General features: G+C 46.8%; 1 protein-coding gene across 1 annotated transcript in view; it reads right to left on the reverse strand.

The window, feature by feature from the left end:
• The window catches only part of Maf (MAF bZIP transcription factor), a 312248-nt gene that overhangs the window by 270 nt on the left and 290840 nt on the right, over positions 1–21138 (reverse strand). The window lies entirely within an intron of this gene.

Raw genomic sequence — 21138 nt, forward strand, 5'->3', positions numbered from 1 at the left:
TTGACCTGCCACACCCTTAAGAGTACCCTAGGTCTCAGAGACCAAGTCTTCCTCCATCCTCCATCCACCCGACAGTCATCTTGAGCTAGATTCTGGGAATTCAGAGTTTAGGTAAGGGAGTGAGGACCAGAAGAAGTCCACTCTGGAATGATGCAGAGATGCTTTTATGAAGTACTGGGACCCTGAGGGTGGCATGTGTGTCCTCTCCCCCTTCCTGAAAATGGCAGCGTCAGTCTAGGCAGCACCATGCATTCATCTCTGGGCCTCCACCCAGTGGAACATCATCGCTCTCCCTTAGCCCAGGCCTGGCCACAGCCTGGCATGGGCTACGCTGTCCCTCAGAAAATCCTTATTATTCTAGGACCATTAAAAGTACGAATCAGATAATGTCACCTTCCTGACCTCCAGGTAACCTCACTTACATGAGGTCATCACAGAGGACACAGCCCCAGCTGAGCCAGCCCAGAGAAGGAACGCCACAGTAAACCCACACAAATGCAAAAATTAATAAAATTGTCATTTCAAACCACTGATTTTCAGGATTGCGTGTACTACAGCAAAAGCTAACCACGCCAACGTCCCGTTTCACTGAGCGAAGTCCACCTTCCAGCGGTGGCCTGAGTTCTCTCGTGAGCTGGTCCTCGGGTACCTTTCTCCTCCCCCGTGGGCACCTCCCCATTCTCTGCTAGGTGCCACGCTGGCCTTTCTGTGTCCCTCCAGCAGGCCACCTGGGCCTTCTCCAGGTCTCTGTACACCTGTTATCCTGGCTGAAAGCTTTCCTCCCGGAGGTCTGATGGCCTCCTCCATCGCTGCTTTCTGATCTCTGATCAAGTGTGACCCGCTTCCAACGAGGTGACATTCCCAGCCACTCCACCTGCGCTGTCACCACAGTCAGCCTCCCTCACCCTTATTGTCATATGGAGACAATACCATTGGCCACATGAAGAGTTTCTTTACTGCTCTTCTCCACCCTCTATCAGAGACCCCATGGCATTTGTCTTTTTCATAGTGTGGCCACGTGCCTTGAACTGCTCCTGGCACATAGTAGGTTTAATAAGTAACCTCCAGGGGAAGGATCCTTCTTGCTCACCAATGTTTCTATTCATGAAAGTAATTTCCACCCTTGTGACAACTGCGAGCTGCACACCTCACCAAACTAGCCTCAGTGCCCCATCTAATTTTTAAGGTGACCGCGTCCTGCCAGGCGATGCCCACTTCCTATCTTACACCCAAAGACACTGAGGCCAAGAGGTTTCAGAGTGACCGCTGTCCACACGGTGCACACGTCAGTAGAGCCACGATTCCTACGGTGGTGGTTCGATGTCAAGGTCAGGCAGCTTCTCTGCACCAAAGCCACCAGTCCTCCACAGGCCTCAAGTGTCCCTCTGGTAGGATGCACCACCTAGATGTCTCAGGATGGGCAGAGAGGTGACTTTGCCTGTCTGACTCTAATTTGACCTGTCACCTTGGGCACCCGGACAGAAGTCAGGACAAAGACGATGCTGGAGCAGCATCAGCATCGGGCGTGTCCAGGATGCCAAGGAGAAACAAAGGGAGAGTGCTGGCCTCCTCCTCCTATCTCTGACTCCTGTGTGGACCTGCTTCAGGCTGACGAGACGAGGCCGGGGGGACGGGCCAGGGGAGATGAGGAGCCCCACCTCAACAGTCCCCAAGTCGCGTAGGCCAGGCCCTCACACATTCCTTCACATTTCCACTCCACAAACGTGCCGAGGGCCACATTCTGGAAATTCAGTTCTGAGTAAAGCCCCGGAGTCCCTGCGGTAAAGACCTTACATCTTCCGTCTGCGGGAGTCCTCCCAAGACGCAAGGCCCTGGTCACATCTACAGAGCTCTCTAGGTACTTGAAGATGAACGGAGGCCCAGGACAATGGCCAGGCTTCCTCTCGTCCACTTCTTCCTGAGATCAGTGTGACCATTGCTGTGGGGCCATTTACCTGTGCTGGACACACTGCTGTCATTTCTTTGGCTAATTCTGTCAATGATTTCTGGACACATGACAAATGGCTAGGACAGTTTCTGTTTGAGCTCATTCCACGGCCAAGTCTCTCTTTCACCACATCAAACGTACCTAGATATGTGAGTACATATAAATTACTACTTATTATAATAACGATCCTACTCTGTCATCACCAGTGCTACTAATTGCCAATAGTATTTATTGAGAATCTACTCAGTGCCAGTTGAGAGTGTAGGAAAAATCACACTTACCTTTTCCCTGTATGCTCAGAGGATGAAACTGAGGGTCAGAGAGTCACAGCAACCTCCCCTCTGCCCCACAACAGTGAATAGTGGAGTCAGGATTTGAGGCCAGCTCTGTCTGCCTCAGGTTGGTGTGCTTTCTGCTGCCCTATGGGTGGCCCAGAGACAGCAGTGTGCACACGAGGAGTGAATTATTCACAGCGGAAGGCTGGTTGACTTCTTGCCTGAGGAGGGGATCTGGCTGGTGCTCCTTCTGGTGGGTAGTGCGTGCTATAAACTTGACAAACCACCTTGCACATGCCATTTATCCGACGATATTGGCTCCAGCCCCCCCCAACCCCAGTGTTCCCCAGCAGACCCTCACACCTGGAGGGATTGCCTATATCTGCCTCTGGCCTCTTTTCCTTCTAGTGGACATCGGTTCTGAGCTCTCCCAGTACCACGGAATCCACCACACAGCACAAAGAGGCTGAGTCCTCAGTGGTCCTTCTCTTCTGAGTTCCCCCCTCTTCCTACGCTTCATTAAACCCTAGAGGCAGCGGCCTCCACTTTCACATCTAAAAAAGAGGGCCTTGCTGCAGTTCATCAATAGGAAACAAGAAATGGAAGCGTCCCCTGGCAGAGGCTGTACCCTGTGGCTTGTGGCTTTTGCTCTTTAAAATGAGGCGATGGTTCGTTTTGTTTTGAACTTCAATGAAGGAGGCCTGATTCCTTTCATCAAGGTCAATGCTAAGCGAGAAAGCTTGGCTTGCACAATTGCTGCCCATTCTGGTCACCAGCGGTTACCCTTTTTTTAGAAGTTTACATTAAAAATATCTCAAATAGCAATACCTACCCTGGGTATCAACCTTGTGCCTTTCAACATAGCCAAGCCGGTTTGGTTGAAGTCACTTTAGAATGCTAAATGACATCATGAAATGTGATCCACAGAATCATTGAAAAAAACACTCTGAATTCTTGTGTCTATTGATGAAAAGAGGTAGCAACAATAAACATAATTTTTTAGAAAGAAAAAGAAAGACTCGTGTACCGCTGTACATACAATTTTGTATTTAAATGCTGCTTTTCAAGCCTTCATGGTGTTTGGTTTTTGGGTCCTTCCCATTGTTTCTCAAAACTTTCAATTATTTGAATAGATGCCTAGTATATCGTGTTGGTGATGTGCCACCATTTGGAAACCCAGCCCTTGCCCACGACATTTGGGTTATTTCTAGGTTCTCTTGGTAGCACTGTTTGCTTAGCATCTTTCTGCAGATGCTTTTAGTCCTGTTAATTTACCTCCTCGGCAACATTGCAGGGGCTGGGAGCTCCCGACTGGTTGGGAAGGGCCCCTCCTACCACTTCTGTTCCCTTTGTTTGCAACCTTGTCAACCTGGGGTGTTGACATTTATATTTTTTAAGCATTTTAGCCTTGTACTGTCACAACCTCGATCTCTTTATATGTAATACTCCCAAGCAGCCAGCCAACTTATTTAAACCATAAGCATTTTGTCTTTTATATTCCCCCAGGAGGAGTTCACAATTTTAATTAGTCTGGAAATTCCGAGTGAGTTTACAGAGAGGGGGTTTTGGTAGGAAAACGCAGTCCACGGTGCTTCAACTTTGCTGTGCTACTTTTTCCTGCCACCAGCTGCATCTCTACATCGACTCAGCCGAATGCAGCACAGGACCCAGACTCTCACCTGGGAGTCTCTGGTTCCTGCTGGCTCACGACTGACCCCTGGTTGGGGCTCTCAGCAGGCCCCTTCTTGGCGGCTGATGTACCTGTGCTTTCATGGAAATATGGCCACGCCCATCAGGAGATTGTCTTGCTGCCAACTGATCTGCTTGCAGGGCTGTCCCCACTGCTGCATCCTAGCTGTGAGGGATAAAAGCTGTTTCTAATTTTCAAAATGGGAGGAAGCACCCAGTGCCTCTCTGCGTCACGCATTCACACGAGGCGGGGGCCCCTCTGGCCTTCCTGGTTTTATCAGAGGCTCCATTGGAGGTTGTCTCTCGACTTTGGAATTGTGACAGTGTCTCTTGTTGGATGCCAGACATTGCAGTGGCTAAAAGTCCGCTTCTGTAAAGTTCCATCTCCCGAGTGTTTACCCATTTTCTGTGCTTTTCTGCAGTGCTGTCTTTATGTAGTCGAGTCTCATGACTTTGGAAGTCAACATAAATGTCCCCTTTTCACCACAGAGGAGGCCATTCAAGCCTGAGACCACCGATGCCCGGGATTGTTACGTAACTGTCTCTCTGCAAGTCCATTCTGCATCCCTGTGTGCCCTGCCTCCCTGCGCTCCCAGCCTTCCCTGCTTTACCTTCTATTTCCAGACTTGTTTAGGCTTCTCCGAGGATTCCGAGTTTACCTGACAGTGGCTTTCTCTTGTAAGTCCTTTAAACATGATTTTTGTGAGATTGGTTCATGAAAAAAAAAAAAAAGGTTCCAACATTGCATTGAGACAGAGTTGATCTTAGAAATGTTTGCTAACCGATTTTCTTTTAAATAAAATGGATTGCTGTTTTTATTACGAAGTTCAAATGCATGCTTAGCGTTTCAGCTTGGGGAAAGGAAATATCAGACAAGCATTCATGACCAAGTTCTACCAATCAAAGCAAGTCGTATAAACATTCTGGTGTATTTTTTTCCTATTTCTAAAATGTATTTTAAAATTTATTTGTGACTTCTTGTTTTAGTTTTATGCAGTTGAGCTTATACTTTGGGCACAATTCTATGTATTTCAAACTACCTAACATCTTTTAAAATCTGCTCATGCTTTTTAAATCCTCTATTTGGTAAACAGATATACTGCAGTGACTTATGCATTTTATTGTTATTAGAGAGTTCAGGTCTTTCCCTGACCACAATTCATTGACAGAAATAATGATTTGGTAAGTAACGTTTGTATTAAATTTTGAGAGATGGTTTGGTTATTTCCTTAATATTCCAAGGAGAATGCTGAGGTCCAAGAATCTGGAGAGTTCTGTGTCTCTGGACAGTTACCGGCTGTCCATATGCCTGACTTCCATCCACGCTGTGGGTTTTCTTGGGGGAAAGCAGGTGTGTGTCCCCTAGGTGGATTTCCTGTGAATCAGTATATTTCCCAGGTGATGTGCCTATCTGGCACTCAGCAGTGCTAATCTTGCCAGGGATGCAGTTAAAGTTCCTGGGCCTGGAAGGCCCCTGACCGTCTGGAACCGAGACAGAAGGGGACAGGAGCCCGTGTCAGCGAAATAAAAAAGGCTGAATGCAGAGAACAGGGAGAGACCAGCTAAACTTTGGGTCAGCTGGTTGCGCCAGCCTTTTGGTGTTAATTGTTCTGCAGCTGAAGATGCTCCGCAGAAGGCTCTAGGACTGGCTGGCCGTGCTCGGGGAGAGCTCAGAATTCTCGGCCTGGGTTGCTGAGATGGGGTCTTCAGAGCTGGTTCTGGGGAATCTTGTCTGGTGTGGCCTGGATTTGAAGGACTCTGTGATGCAGGGGTTGGCTTTTTTGCTTCTATCCCTTCAAGCCTGCTCATGGGGATGCTGAGAGATCTTTGAATGATTTAGGAACAGTTCAGGATGTGGTCCTGTTTCTTAAATGGGGATCTAGACAATAACTGTTGTTTAAAGTAGAAGTCTCAATAAATCACGGTGATCACCAACCCTTTGACTCAGAGATTAAAATTTTAGAGATTAATTCTAAAGAAGAGCAATACTTGAGAGTGGACTGTTGAGAAGTATTTTGTGATTGTGTTGTGTGTGTGTGTGTGTGTGTGTGTGTGTGTACCTGCGCCTGTGTGTGTGTTTAGGCATCAGGAGCTTCAGACTCTGCAAACTGCATTCACATGCTAATGGAGAACTTCTGCTCTTAAAAGCAAACAACTTAATAATACTTAACCTCAAATCCTTCCAGTCCTGGTCACTGGCTTTTGTTTTTGTGTGGATGTCTATTTGTGTCCCCCCAACACAGAGGAATAAAGTGGAACCACAATATCTCCAGTCAGAGGGCAAGGCCCTCTAGCTACCATGACACACTAGTGTAGGGAAAACGTAGTTGACTTAAACAATATAAAATATTTGAGGGGTGTGATTCCATTTCTGTTCAACCAGCATTTGTGTTATCAGTCCATATAAATTACTGAGGTACGGGTGACTCTTTGCCTTAGTGCTTACCTATATTCCCACACTTTCTATAAAGAAAGTAAACTCTCATACTTTTATTTTTATTTTTAAAATATTTTTTTCATTGTTGATGGACCTTTATTTTATTTATTTTTATGTGGTGCTGAGAATCAAACCCAGTGCCTCACACATGCTAGGCAAGCACATTACCACTAAGCCACTATCCCAGCCCCTCTAATACTTTTAAAAAGTAAGAAATTTTAAGAAAAAGAAAAATGGACCAGTGATCCTAAACATGCCCGGTTATCTCACTGAGTGTTACAGTCCTGCTGTGAGCAGTTCAGGGTGCAGTGACGTATCTAGAAAGTTCTCTTGGTTTGACATATAGACAGGAATAAAATAGCTTTGAAGATCTATCTACAGGAACAGGTTGGGAGGTTTCAGGGCTGAGTGGCACAGAGTAAAATACATTTGAGAAACAAAAGGAGGTAGATTTATTTTTCTTTTGAATAGCCATTTGCTTGTCTGAATTGCCTTTCAGCGCTGTGTGTGTACAAACACCATCTCCCTGTGGCTTCGACCAGGTGAGCATTCAATAAGAGGCTTCCCTCCGCTGGGGTTTGACTTTCTGCCAAGGTTGAATAACAAACTCCAATTGTTCAACTCCTCACCTCTCCACCCCGGTGCACCCACATTAACCTTGAGCATTCACACTGGCTTTTGCAAAACCTGGCGTTGAATATATGACAAGCCCCATCCTACATTCCTTTTATGATTGCTGGCCGAAAACTTGAACTCAATGATCATCGCAAGTGTCTCTTTATTTATCCATCTGATCCCTGCTAATGTAAAGTTTAAACAATGTACAATTAGAAAAGTAAAATAATACACCCCATACTGTAAACATTTATACTCATTAAAGACCTTGTATGAAATAGTTAGATACAAAAAAATATCAGCAGCATCGACAAAACTGTTGAGTAGAGAGAAATCCTGGCTGTGGGCAGCAGTCTCTTAGAATCTGATGATAACATACTATCTTAAATAATTTCTAAAGTTGTGTGGTGCTCTATTGGGGGGAAACAATTAAAAGCATGCCACCTACCTATAGAAAATAAAAAAATACTAAGAAAAATATCAAAACAATCCACCCACTGACCAGCAGTCTCAATGAGAGCAAGGTCACTGTGACTCTCCAATTATAGCACCATGCGCTGGCTTCATCAATAATATTGCAGAGAAAGGGCTTGACCACATCTCACTCTGGCTTTTACCTTCAAGCCAGGCAAATGCATTGATAAGGCTCAAGACTCTGGAGAGCAAAGCTTCACCACTTGGCCTGGATGGGTACTTGTGACCTCAAAAGCATTGATACTGATACATAAAGGCAGGCAGAGGAAAGGCCTGTGTCCTCATTTGGTCTGGTCAGAAAGAAATTTCTCTTAGGAGTCACAAGGCATTTGCTCAGGAAGTTGAAAGGAAGAGGTTCCTCTTGGGACTTCCATCGAGGGACACCCTGTGATGGAGGTTAGAAGAGGAGAATCCTGCACACATGGTACAGTGAGGTTGGTCTCCCTGGAGGTGTTATGCAGGGTGGACCACGGATCTTCCCTTCAGCAGCAGCACCTGATACAGGGAATGGGGGGGCAGCTTTGCTTAACAATACAGGGATCCATAAGAACAAAAATGCTCTTGGTGAAAGGGTGTGTTGCCCTGGCCAAAGCCCAGCCAGACCCATTTTGATTCCCTTCCTCACCCATCCGAGTGGGATCCAGGGTATATCTCTGATCCTCGCAGAATTCTTTTCTTTGAAATAGACCAACCACACTCAGGTCACTCCGACGGTATCCTCCTGAAGATGAAGGCTGCGGCTGGGGTTTACTACAGTTAACTTTAAATGCTCACCTCCAGAGCAAAATGGACTCACCTGCCCCCAGGAAACAGAGGTCACTAACCTCCAGGGGACAGCTTCCTGGGTGCCCAGAGCTCATCTGGAAAGTAGGCACTTTGCAGCTCATCTCTTTGATAGTCTAATAAAGAACTGCCTGACCCTGCATCTGCAGCGAGAGCTGCCTTTCTGTGGTCTGTGGAATTCACTCTGCAGTTGAGGGGGGCCGCCTGCCCGGATGGAGAGCAGGGGGAGCCGTAAAAGTGTCAGAGCAATAGGGACGGCTGGAGGTGGGGGCCTGTTGTCTGTGCTGGGCAGTGAGGGGGGACTGATGGGGTGCAGGCTGCAGGCAGTGTAGAATCTCCCTCCATCTGTGCAGGGGGGATGAGGACGGGGAGCAGAACCAGAATCCAGCTAGCTGCTCCAGCCATCCCGGGGAGAGGCAGTGTCCAAAGGCCCTGATGAGATCACCTCTTGCTCCCAGGGAGCCCTTCTCTCCATTCCAAAGTACAACATGCGAGGTTTAATCCCAAGCCATCGGTGAGGTGGGTCTGAATTCACTTTCTTAGAGAATGACCTGATTTCTGTGGCTGTAAGCTAGCAGCAGTCTGTGTATTCATTTGACTGTTTTTATAGGTCTTTTGCATGCAGTGTTAAGCACACGGCTCCACCATCTAATTAAGAGGGACCCCGATCAATTTGCAGGATAGTTGCCTACAGGAAAAAAATATATATATATATGTAATAAAGACACTTCACTGAATCCTCCATTCCTAAGAGGTAAGCATCAATCAAAGAATGAGACTATCACAATTAATCACTGATCTTGCAAACAGGTTGAAACATACATGAGGGACTTGTGGAGGAGTCCTGGCTTTGAGAACCATCCTTGGTTCCCTCCCAGTTCACTTTCTGGAATTAAGTAGCAGAGAAACTTTCTGAGGACTGGATGCAAGAGACAGTTATGCCTGGGGACTTGCCCTCTAGCACGCCTACCCGGCTATCATTTCATCCTGGGTCTGGATAAGGTGGGCTTCTTTTTTGGGTTCCAACAGAAGTGAGGGAAAGAGCCCACAGGAAGTAGGACCACCAGATGAGGCTCAGAGTGTGGGCTGTCCAGCTGGAGGGTGGTGGACGACATGTCAGGTGTGGACAGCCCAGCCCGGACCCTGCCCTTCCATTGCTGAGCGGCCTTGAACCAACTGGGCTCGACTATTGACTTGAAAGAATGCTGTGCCCCTGGGAAGCCACGTGGACCGTGGACCACCGGGACCATGCAATGAGTTTCGGTTAAAATCCTGCTTCTACAGCTGGGCAACCTTCAAGATGAAATGACCCTTCCTATGCCTGTAGAGTTGGTCTGCAGATGCCCTCTCCATTGAGTTCCTTTTAAAGATTGAAAAAAAAAGTCAATCAAGTGTATGAAAATAGTTCTCACGCAGGCTTGCTGTGAATACCAGCCTCCCTCCATGGATTGTCCTTTTTGAATCTAACTTTAAACTTTCGGAGATTAGGTCTCAATCCTCCTGCACAAAATGCGCCCATTAACAGTACGATGCTCCCTGAGATCCTTGGTTGTCTTTTTTTTTGGTCTTGGAGGTGACGTCAGCAGCTCCTGATGCCTTTTTCTGATGATACGGGATAGGGTCCTATTTCAGTCAGCGATTTTTGCTGCTGTGACTCAAAGACCCCACCAACACGATGAGAGGGGAGGAGAAGTTTATTCAGGTGCTCAGTTTGGGAGGTCTGAGTTCAGAGAAGGCCAGCTCTATTTCTCAGGGCTTGCGGAAGAGTGTGTCGGAGGAAAGCAGCACACATCATGGTGACCAGAAGAAAGCAGAGAGAGCTCTCCCCTCTCCAGATACAAAGCCACACCCCCAAGTCCCACCTCCTCCAGCCACACACCCCCCCACTTTGGTTCCACTCAGTTAATCCCTATCAGGGGATGAAATCACTGATTGGGTTAAGACCCTCACAACCCAATCATTTCTCCTCTGAACCTTCTTGCACCGTCCCACAGATGAGCTTTTGGGGGACACCTCGCATCCAAACCGTAACAGGTTGCAGACTGTGATATTTCCTGGCTCCCAACTTACAACTACCACTTGCCTGACGCTGACTGCCACTTGTCAGGCTGGTCTGGTTCAAATATCTATTTCAAAAATCACCCCCCAAAGCAAATTAAAATAAGGGATGTCTTGTTTTTCCCTGTAGTCACATGAGTTTTGCCTCTGGAAAAAAAAACGGGGGAAAAAAATAGCTCTTGAGCAGAATATCAGGGACAGCCAAGGTACTGTTCCGCACCCCCAGGTGAAAATCCAGAGAACCAGCATTCAAATCTGGAGGCTCCTAGTCCTCTCAGCCTTTGCCAATGGAATCTTCTGGGGCAGACTGTTGAAGTCTCCAAAGCCCAACCCTGTCAGGGCCGTTTGATGACCTGGTTGAGGAGCGTCCACCATTTTTTTTTTTTTTTTTGGTCTTCTGACCTAGTTTCTTAAGTAAACTGAATGTGGGCTTTTGCATCATTTTGCTTTTTAAACTAATATCAGATGCAGACGTGAAGGAAATTCCGATCCTGAGGTCAGCAGTAGTGGAAGTAAAATGACCCATGCAATAGAGCAGAAATGGTGTTCTCCACACCAAGCAAAGAAGGAAGAAGCCCGGCTCACTGGATTCAAATGTGGCTTTTCTTATCTGTGTATGAGCAGCTACCTAGTTCTCAGGCATCTACCTGCCTATCTGACTATCTACTGGCCCACCCCAAACCACTGATAAAAGGAAGAATAATATTGCAAAAGGAAGAAAGCAGAAAAGAAAGTATCGTCTAGATGTTTAAGATAACTACCTAGAGATATACACAGACAAAACACAGAAAAAAAGCCTAAGGTCTGCTAAGACTTAGTTGATAAGATTAGACATGTCAGAAATCCCAGAAATAATACTCTAGTTTAACAGTTGGAAAAGCCTCACCATAAAGATAGGCCATTATTAGTGAATACTCATGCAGGTTTTTCATACATTGAAAAGGATCTTTGGCTGAGTAATGGGAAAGTCAATGTAGGCAATGGGCCATTTATTCACTCAACAAACAATGGCTAAGTACTCTGTTTAACACCCTGAAACACAGAGAAGAAAGTGCATTGTGTTGTCCCAGAGCTCGGACAAGGGACAGAAATCAGATCCATAATATGATCATCCAGGGACCCTCGTGCAACTACAGGGCAAGGTTACTTCTGACTCTACCTAATGGCCTGAGGGTTTCCGTTACGGGGAATGGACATGGGGAGGGCCTCTCCTAGAGCGGTGCCATGGAGACCTCGGTAAAAAAATGGAACCACACCAATGATGACAGCTCTGTTAGGGTTGAACACAAGGACTGTGGGGTCAGAGAAGAGAGCACCCAGTGTGGACCCAGTCAGACTCAGCCTCAGGGGTGGGACTGAGATACCAGTACAACTCCCCATCCAAGGTAACATTGAGCCGGGTGCGGTGGTGCACATCTGTAATCCCAGCAGTTTGGGAGGCTGAGGCAGGAGGATCGCAAGTTCAAAGCCAGCCTCAGCAATAGCAAGGTGCTAAGCAACTCAGTGAGACCCTGTCTCTAAATAAAATACAAAATAGGGCTGGGGATGTGGCTCAGTGGTGGAGTGCCCCTGAGTCCAATCCCTGGTACCAAAAAAAAAAAAAAAAAAAAGTAACATTGATATTTCAAAAATAGGCAAGCAGATGTAAGACTGCTGATGGTAGACTTGCCAGGCTCTAAACACCTTCCTGGGGAAACAACCTCTGCATATTCAAAGCCCCAGTGACTCTTTTCACACTGACCTTGGCTGAAGGCCCATGTCCCTTCACACTTGGGGGCCACACAGTGTTCCACGGGGACTGCCAATTGTGAGACCTATTTGTGAGCCACGAAGCGTTGATAGTTCAGCACAGACCACACAATTAATTTCAATTTTGCCCTCAGCCAGATTACAAACAAAAGCCCCAGAGACGACTGGGAAATTAATTTATTAAAAAGCAATAGCCTGATAATACCCATGATGATAGAAGAAATGAATATGCTCAATATCTTATAAAACAGTTGGCAATCACATAATAGAGTATTCATTGTCAATTTAGTAGCTTGTCTCATTATGCTCAGCAAATAGTTGTAAAATAGTGTATTATTCATGAACCAACATGCTTTAATTACTTTTAGTGCACATTTATTTTTCAAATGCAATATGATGAGATTCATCTATAAAAGCAGCCCATTTTGCTAAAGTCTGCTATAAGACCCTCCCAACGAAGGAACCCTAGGTTGCATTTCTCAGGCTTGGAAATACAAACCAAATACAAACCCAATTCATGAAAGAGGGTTTTGCAGCTATGGCCTCCAGCTGTTGGACTCCACCCAGTGCCCAGGGCAGTCTGAACTGAGGTGGTAGGACATGATTCAACTAACTGATTCTCTTTGTAACCCTGGCCACAACTTCCTTCACCATGGGGTATGAGCAGACAGACAAGCAGGGGCTTGGAATGCTCTGGCATTACTGGATGTTTCCTCTTACACTCCTGTGATCCTTTAGGAATGCAAAATATCTCTCCAGGAGACCACTAGCATCAGGAAGATGAGAAACCTATTGAGTAGCCATGGGCCCAATCCATAGCCTGAAACCAACCCAGCCTGGATCAGCTGACCCTCAGCCCAGAGACAGATGTATGAACCATGATAATGACTGCTACTTTAAGCAACTGCATTTTGGAGATGATTTGTTACACAGCTAAAGCTAACTGATACAGTTTGCATATGCAAAATTTACCTTGGGATGCCTCCGGACAATCCTCAAAGCAAATGGCAATCAGTTTACCTCTGTTTTGCTTGCTTTGGAGGATGTCTGGTGCATGGGATTATAAGGCCAGGAGAGAAGTCACAGAGTGTCCAGAAAAAGCCAGGACTTCTCAAATTTGAGCCTCACATTAGAAACTACAGGAACAGCTACTCTAACTTGGGGGTCTTGATTTGCATCAGGTTGCTGCTCACAAGGGCAACTCTGTTCTTGTGCTCAGGAAATGGTAAGAGGAATTAATCTAGTCACGAGGGCTGACAATTCTTCATTTCAATGTTGAGAGTTTTAAGCTAAACTCAAAAAATACCCGACTAAGCAGGATTGTTATTGGTATTAAAAGTAATGGAGAAAAATGCCCAGCACCACAGGCTCACAATAGCTGGTGTCAGCAGCACCCACACTTGCAATGGTTGTTGATGTGGTACCTACTCACTGACAATGGCATTTGAGAGCAGACGGAAGGACCAGAAGCACCCTCTCCCACCCCTGATGCCAGCGGAGTCCCCCAGAATCTAGAGCTCCTTCCCAGCCTCACCCAGGATGGCCTTCCTCAGCGGCACCAGCATTGCGTGAGAGCCTGGGACTGGAACTTGACACTTCCAGGCTCTAGGCCCCCGGACCTTGGCTGGTGGGCCCCTGAGTGGGCTTCAGTCCTTCAATGCAAGCTTCTGAGTTCAAAATGAATTGCTTTTTGACATGCTCCCCAGGCCTAGCTCGTGTGCCTCCCTGGCCCTCTCGGTGCAGAGCAAAGCTTGAACATCACCGAGCTCTGATGAACCATCCTTGTCGATGTTTGTGTTGGGCAGCAAGCTGTGGTTCTGCAGTTTCCTGTCCCTCCCTCTTCCCCGTCCAGGTGCACAGAGGAAAACTGCACACCCCTCCAAGCCCACATCCTGGGAGAAGTCTTCCAGCTGACTTCCAGGCAAACCAAGCACTCTGCCTTTTTGGGTAGTATTAAGTGGCTGTTTGTCTCGCTGTTGTCTTTCTCCGTGTCCCACTCATCCATGAGGTCTGAGAAGCCCAGAGAGCCAGCATCTCACCGATTCCTAGGTCCTAGCCCTTTGCACCACACTGAGCCACAGACAGGGCTCAGCAAATGCTGTGAAGAAAGGGATGAATGTTCTGGCTGAGGCCAGCTTCTGAGGCTAAATAAGAGGCCCTGGACCCCTTCCTCACCCTCTGGGTAGCACTTCCCCTGCTCCTCCCTCCCCTCCTGCCCCGGGTCCAGGTCCCCCGCATTCCCCACTGAAGACCTCTCAGCAGATTGTAGCTGTCTCTTATTAGGAGTTAAGAAAAAAAAAAGTACATGCCATCTCTAATGCTGATGACTGGGACCCTCCAGGGACAACCTATGCGAGGTTCACAGTGATAGGGAGCACGCGAGGACATTTCTAATTAAATTCTTTAGTGCTTCCACTTGACCTCATTTCAACTGTGCCATAAATCTTGGTGGAAAAAAAAAAAAACAACCTCAAATCCAAAATTTTAAATAATGCTTATGAGTTGGTTTAGAACAGGGACTCTCCTTATTAACCCAATAGTCGAACATCCTTTGATTGCCAGGGTAGGTCTTAGACAGGGTCAGTGAAAGGCCACTGACCATTTCAATTAAAATGTTTTCAAGGCTTTCTAAATAATAAACGGAACTTGCCTATAATTACAGATGAAATAATAATTAAAAACGCCCCTCCTAATCCTGCGTGTGATGTTAAGGCTCGCTGTTGGTGTCCATGTACCAAGACAAATACCTCCTTGAGACCAGGGACCTCGGAAACAATTAAAGTATAAATCCCAGGCACCCATTAACACCCGGCTCTATTAGCTGACTTTGTCTTCGGTCACATTAAAGCCCTGTGGAGTTGGCTGGTGGCTTGGGCAGGGACGGTTTGGGTCCTACTTAAATGGAAATGTAATTCTGCGCGGTAAATCTCGGCTGTAATGGGCTAATAAGCACACACTTTGGCAGATCACCGCTGGGGACGGCGGCTTGGGGCCTTTCCTCTCCTCTTCTTCACTTCTCTAGGTTCTTCTAGTACAGCAGGCTTTTCTCCCTCGGCTCCTGAGACCTAGAAACTCCACGTGGTTTAGCTCCCACTCAGAGGCCCCTCAGGGGGAAGGATGTGGGTCTTCTCAAACTGTTGGGTGGATCAAGAGTCTCAGCCCCAGCACCCCTGGCACCCGGGCTGCATCACTCCTCGCCGCAGGGGGCTGTCCCGGTTGTAGCAGGTGCTGAACTTCACCCTGACCTCTACCTACCGGTTGCCAGTGGCAACACCCCACCCTGTTGGGACAACTTGAGAAAGCCTCCAGAGGTTGCCAGATGTCTCCTGGAGGGGAGATTGACCCCAGTTAAGAGCCACCTGTCTACCCAGGTGCACCCATGGGCGTCTCATCATGGTGAGTGTGACCATGTAATCCCTCTTTTGAGACGCAGGCACGCTCCTCCTGACGTGCTTCTCTGCCGACGTGGTTTGCAGGGCCTTTCGACCTTTCCGATTTTCCTTCCTTCCTTCCCCACTCTGGTTGTGTGTGTGTGGTTCTGGGATTCTCAGCTTCGACCCTGGTCATCACCACAGGATCTCGAACTGACCCCTTTGGAAGCTCTTCCTTTTTGGAATCACCTGAATGGGAGATCTACCGAGCTCCACCCTTGTCCCTGGTCCCCTTGTGCAAAGCCCAGCATCCCCACAACCACACAGGAAGACAGTGTGGGAAGGATACCAGCTTCTCCCAGAATCTAGGCTCTCTCTGGTTGGAAGAGAGGAAAGCTTGATACTCTTCCTGGGATCTTGGAAAGAGGCGTTTGCTGTCTTCTAAGTTTCCTTTGTGTCTCACGGAGCCGGGCACCCTAGTTCCCCTGCCTTTTGGTTGATTGGAGTAGCCCGGGCAGGGCTATTGGTCTCCAGCTATTTCGTCCATGTGTCAGGGGCCTGCAGTCTCCAGGGAGGTGGAAGGCAGGAGGAGTTTCCAGACCTAGGAACCTCGCTGCCAGCTTAAAATACAGGATACTCCATTTAATTTGAATCTCAGATAAGAACAATTTTTTAGTGAAAATATATCTTCAACAATATAGGATACATACTTATAGAAAAAAACAACAGTTGCTTATTTGAAATTCAGGTTTAACTGGACGCCTCCTCTTTTTATTTGCTGTATCTGGCCACCTAGGCAGGCAGGATGTTGGACCTGAAGTTGACCCGCTCCACTCCATTCCTCCCCTGCTCCCCCAGGCCACCAGAGGAAGTAGGGCTTAATGGTAACCCACTGCAGACACAGCTTCAAACTGTCACACCCTGTGGCCCTGACCCTGCTGGCCCCAACCTGGGGGATCTGAACACTGGTCTAGACCTGATTTCTCACAGACACTCCCTTGGTCACAACCCTGTTGTGGTTTGCCACTCTGGCCAAGGCTGCACCCACATCTGTGGTCCCACTGAAAAGTGAAAAGTGCAGCCGGGCTCACTGGGCTTGTGGCTCCTGATTCTGTAACTCCCTGTTCTGCCAGATTCTTCCTCTGTTGCTTCCCAAATTCTTCCAAGATGGATTTTTTTTTTTTTTTTTTTGGCCTGCAGAACTAGAGCTCCTATTTCTATGTAAGAGGGGAGAGGTGTCTGGTCACTCTCTGTGTCTCTAACCATCCTGGTTTTCTCCGGACTGAGGGATTTCCTGGGATATGGGATGGTCCGTGGTAAAACTGGTGACATCCCAGGCAAACAGGGATGGATTTGGTGACCCTACTGTAGAGGTTGTCCGGGAGTCCTCTCAGGGGTGGTTTGTAGGGAACAAACATCCACGATTTTAAAATCTGTCAATAAGTGACAGGCTGCTGTGAAACAAGACTCGAGTCCCCTTTGCTGGATTTGCTTCGCTCTGCCAGGGTGTTTTGTTTTGGGCACATCGGAGTATTTCAGTATGCTCTTCAGTTTGCTGTTAATTAGAGGGGTAAAAAAGGAGAAGAAAACCAACGAATGTGTTGTGTTAGGTGGATTTTCGTGGGTATCTTGGAACATCAGTTGTGCCATTGACACATGGAAAAACATTCCGTGGTGCAGGGAATTGAGCCTAAAAATTCTATATCTGAACTTTACCTAAGAAAAAACACCCATGAGTGCAGGTTCATCCATCAGTTCATTCACTTATCCATCCACCCCTTCATCTGTCCCTCTGTCCATCCATCCATCCACCCATCTATTCATCTACCTGCACATCTTTTTAGTAACTTTACATCCACCTTCCAATGATTTTGACGGCTGCCTCTGTACCAGGCGCTGTCTGGGGCTCTGAGGTCAATCCTGTTCTAACAGAACTTGCGTTTTGTGGACAGGAGGAACAACAAAACAAAGCAAAGCAAAAATCGATTGATGAATAAGAAATCCTGAGCTAGTAATAAGTGCTATGGAGAAAATAAATCACGGCACTTTGCCCGAGTGATGGGCTTTGGGGGAAAGGGAGCTGCCTCAGAGCAGGTGGTCAGGGAAGGCCCAAGGTTTCAGAAGAAGAAAAGCCAAGTCCCAGGGAGCCAGTAGGCAGCCTGAGAGCTGGGAGGAGGGATGCGCCTGGCTTGGTTCAAGATTCAGAAAGTGGGTCAGAAGAAGAGTTTAGGAAGGAATCAGCATCTAGACATTGTTGGCATATCAACGGGCAAAGGCAGTGACCTGGGCTCTGGGTCTTTGTGTCCTAGGAGCCAACCCCATGTCCCTAGAGAAGCCAGGCCCAGCTTCTCTGGGCACCATGCTTCTCCCTCTGGCTGGCCGGGTTGCCTCCAGTCTGATTCAGTAACGGAGCCCTCTTTGCTGAGCTCTGTGAAATCAGACACTTGGTGGACGGGCTTCGGGGAGGGGGGAAGAGGGGTTTTGTCCTGACAATCCAAAAGGCTCTGCAAATGCTCCCCAGGCCCCTCTTCCCACTGGAAGTGATGGGCCGCCATTCGCAGGCTGCTTCGCACCCCAACCCACTGTCAACCAGCCCTCATTAGCTGCGGCTGGAACAAAGGACCTTCCTGCAAGCCTTGTGTTGGTGGGGGAAAAAAAAATACAAGAAAAACAAATTCCTGTACATGCCTTAACTAACTCACATTTAATGTTTGCATCAAAAATGCGTAATTAAAAAAAATGGAAGGCGGGAGACACTGTTATAACACAGCCACGCCAAACATTTATTTGCTAAAACAAGTAAATGTAAAACACAGCAGCTGCCTGTAATAGTCTGGAATGAGCTAAAACTTTTTTTGTTTTGTTTCCTTCTAATTTCAGTTAGGGACATCTTTTCCCAATAGTTCTTACTTTACCCACCCAGTTTTGGACAGATTTTTACTAATATCAGTGTCTCCTGATGCTTAGCAATTTTTAAAAATCTGTCCTTAATAAACCTCCAAGAATCTTTTTTACTCCCCCTCTGCATCTAGATTAATTTTGTTATTGATTCATTTTATTTGGATCACGACATGAATATATCCCAGATGCACTGGGATCACTTTTATAAAACGTTAACTACTTATATTTCAGACACACGGCGTCCAAATAAAGGGTTAAGTGCATCGCTGAGAAGTATATATGACACTACCTGATCATAAATATGGCTTTTTGGAATTGAAAGCAATTTTTTTTTTTCTTCCTGGCGTCTCACTAATATGATACTGTGTCTGAAATAATAACTCTCTTTCAGACAGCGCAAGTTCTCCCACCCCTTTTAGCTTCTAATTTCTTACACGATTCCCCTGGTTTTACAAGTATTTTTAATAGAGTGATGTTCCAGATTCTTCTACACAGTCAAATCCTTTCATAATCAGAGACTTGTTTTTCCATAGGAATTTAATTCCCTTTGCGGACTTGCAGCCCGGGCTGGGCTGATCTGGTTTACATTCTCTGACATGTTTCCCCTCCCCCGAAGATTAACGGAACTATCACTTGGCGCCTTCTCAATCCTTTTCATCTCGTTTTCACTTAAAAAAAATATATATATATATATATATATATATATATATATGTATATTCTGATTTCTGATTTTATTCTGTTGGGTGTCTTGCCCGCTGTTTTCTGAAGACAGGGATTGGAGCTCTGGGGACAGGCATGGATCTGCCACACAGCCCGCTGAGCTGAAGGGCTCCCTGGAGAGGAATCACCCCCGTCCATAGAACTGTGTCTGAAAAAATCAGTCGCATCACTGGGTCATCATTGGGTACATAACGCACTGAGTTTGGTAAGAAAATGTGAAGAATATATATATTTACTCTGTCTCCGACGCTTTTAACTCCTTTCTATTTTCTTCTTTTTTGTTTTGATTTCTTTTTCATTGGTGCATCATGGTTATACATAAAAGTGGAATCCACTGCAATGCTTGTACCTGACGTCATTCGCTCAATTCCATTTTGATATCTTCTCCTTTCCCACCCCTCCTCCCTTCCCTGGAGCCCCCTCCTCTATTCTGCGGCTCTCCCTCTTTCACTCCTTTCTTTAGATGACCAACTCTCGTTGCTGAGGACTCAGGTTAGAAATCTCCTCTTTGGAGTTGCTGTCCCTATTATCTATATAATTGATCTCCTTATGACTCTATTTTTTCTCTTCTTTCTCCTTCCCTCCTTTTCCGGTTCCTTTTCTTCCTTTCTCCATCATAGAATTTACTTGCAGTTGCTCTAGGCGTTTGTTTGGTCTGTCTTTGACACAGTTCAATTTTCTGCCTGTCCATAACCTAATGGCTTCAATGATCCCTGCACCTAGTCCAGTACCTGAGACAAAGCAGGTGTTTAATGGAAATGTGATTTTTTTTTAATGCATGTCTCAGAGCAATGATTTTTTTTCTTCAATTCTCTGGCCTGGCTTTCCACGTGAACTGCATTAGCCAGTTATCAGCACCCTCCCATCCTCTACTTTCAGTTTACATTATCATTGCTATGTGGCTATATTTTAAAAGATACTGTTCTTTCTTCTCTGGCCAGATGTGTCCACAAGTCCTCGTTCCCTTGGGAAGTACCCCCCTGATCCCAGGCTCTTTGGTGTTCATCCTCTCATGTTCTGATTCTGGTGTTTGACGTTTGGAGCTGTTATCCTTTGCAAAGGAGGCATCCAAAGAAAAACGGGGGCTTCTGATCCAACTGCCCACTGTGATGGCCACACCTGCGTCTTTCAGGTGATCCGAAGAGGAAAGCTCAGCTGTCTCCAGAGCCCCGAGAAGCCTCGGAACATCATCTCACCTCTTCGACACTTGCCAGGATGAGGAAATGAGAATAAAACCACGGTTCCTCTTGCTCTGACCTTGAGCTGCAATTTACATGACGTCCGAGGTGCACTTCCCCAGGTGTGAATCAGTCCTCCTTCTGTGCCTGGGGGAGGCTGTACTTCTGAGCGGTGGCCCTACTAAAGCATGTGATTCGATGATGTTGGACACCAGGTTTGAGGTGCCTGCACATTTCCTGTCTATTTATAGAGTCGGGGTGCCATCCAGCAAGCCTATGGATTGAATCAACCAGATAATGTACTTGTTGGAGAAATCGTTCTGTGTCAATTCCACTAACGTGGGCTTCAGCTCACCTCCGACAGCACCCAGCTCGGCCTTACTTTAACAGGGTGCTCAGCCATCCTAATTTGCCCATGACCGGGGTTTCCAGGGCTTGGGACTTTGAATGCTGAGCCTGGGACATCCCAAGCAAACTGGATGATGGTTACCCTCACTCTATTTTTCTGCAATAAGGCTCTGGTTAGGACAGCACTGCCCATCGTCTTGATCATTATCATTATCATCATCAGCACAGTGACGATTTCCATCCCCCGTTCAGCTGTATGATTCTCAGGCTGCACACAGGTGTTACAGGAGTCTGAAAGGACAGTTTTGTACACATCATTCCTTACTCCAGGGTGGACCATGTCCAGGGGTCTACTCTCCAGTTTGCCAGTGTCCAAACATCACCTTTTATCAGGATTCTTCTTCTTTCTTCCCATGAGAAAAGGCTTCATATTTAAAGTTGTGTGTGTGTGTGTGTGTGTGTGTGTGTGTGTGTGTGAGTGTGTAGCAGAAGAGCCCTTTCTTGAAATGAAATGTTCCACAGATGCCTAACTCAACAAAACCTTGAAGGTGAGTTGCTCTGGTCTAAAGGAGAACCGAGCATCACCCCTAA

The sequence above is a fragment of the Urocitellus parryii genome, chromosome 15 (genome assembly GCF_045843805.1).
Source record: "Urocitellus parryii isolate mUroPar1 chromosome 15, mUroPar1.hap1, whole genome shotgun sequence".
Lineage (NCBI taxonomy): Eukaryota > Metazoa > Chordata > Mammalia > Rodentia > Sciuridae > Urocitellus > Urocitellus parryii.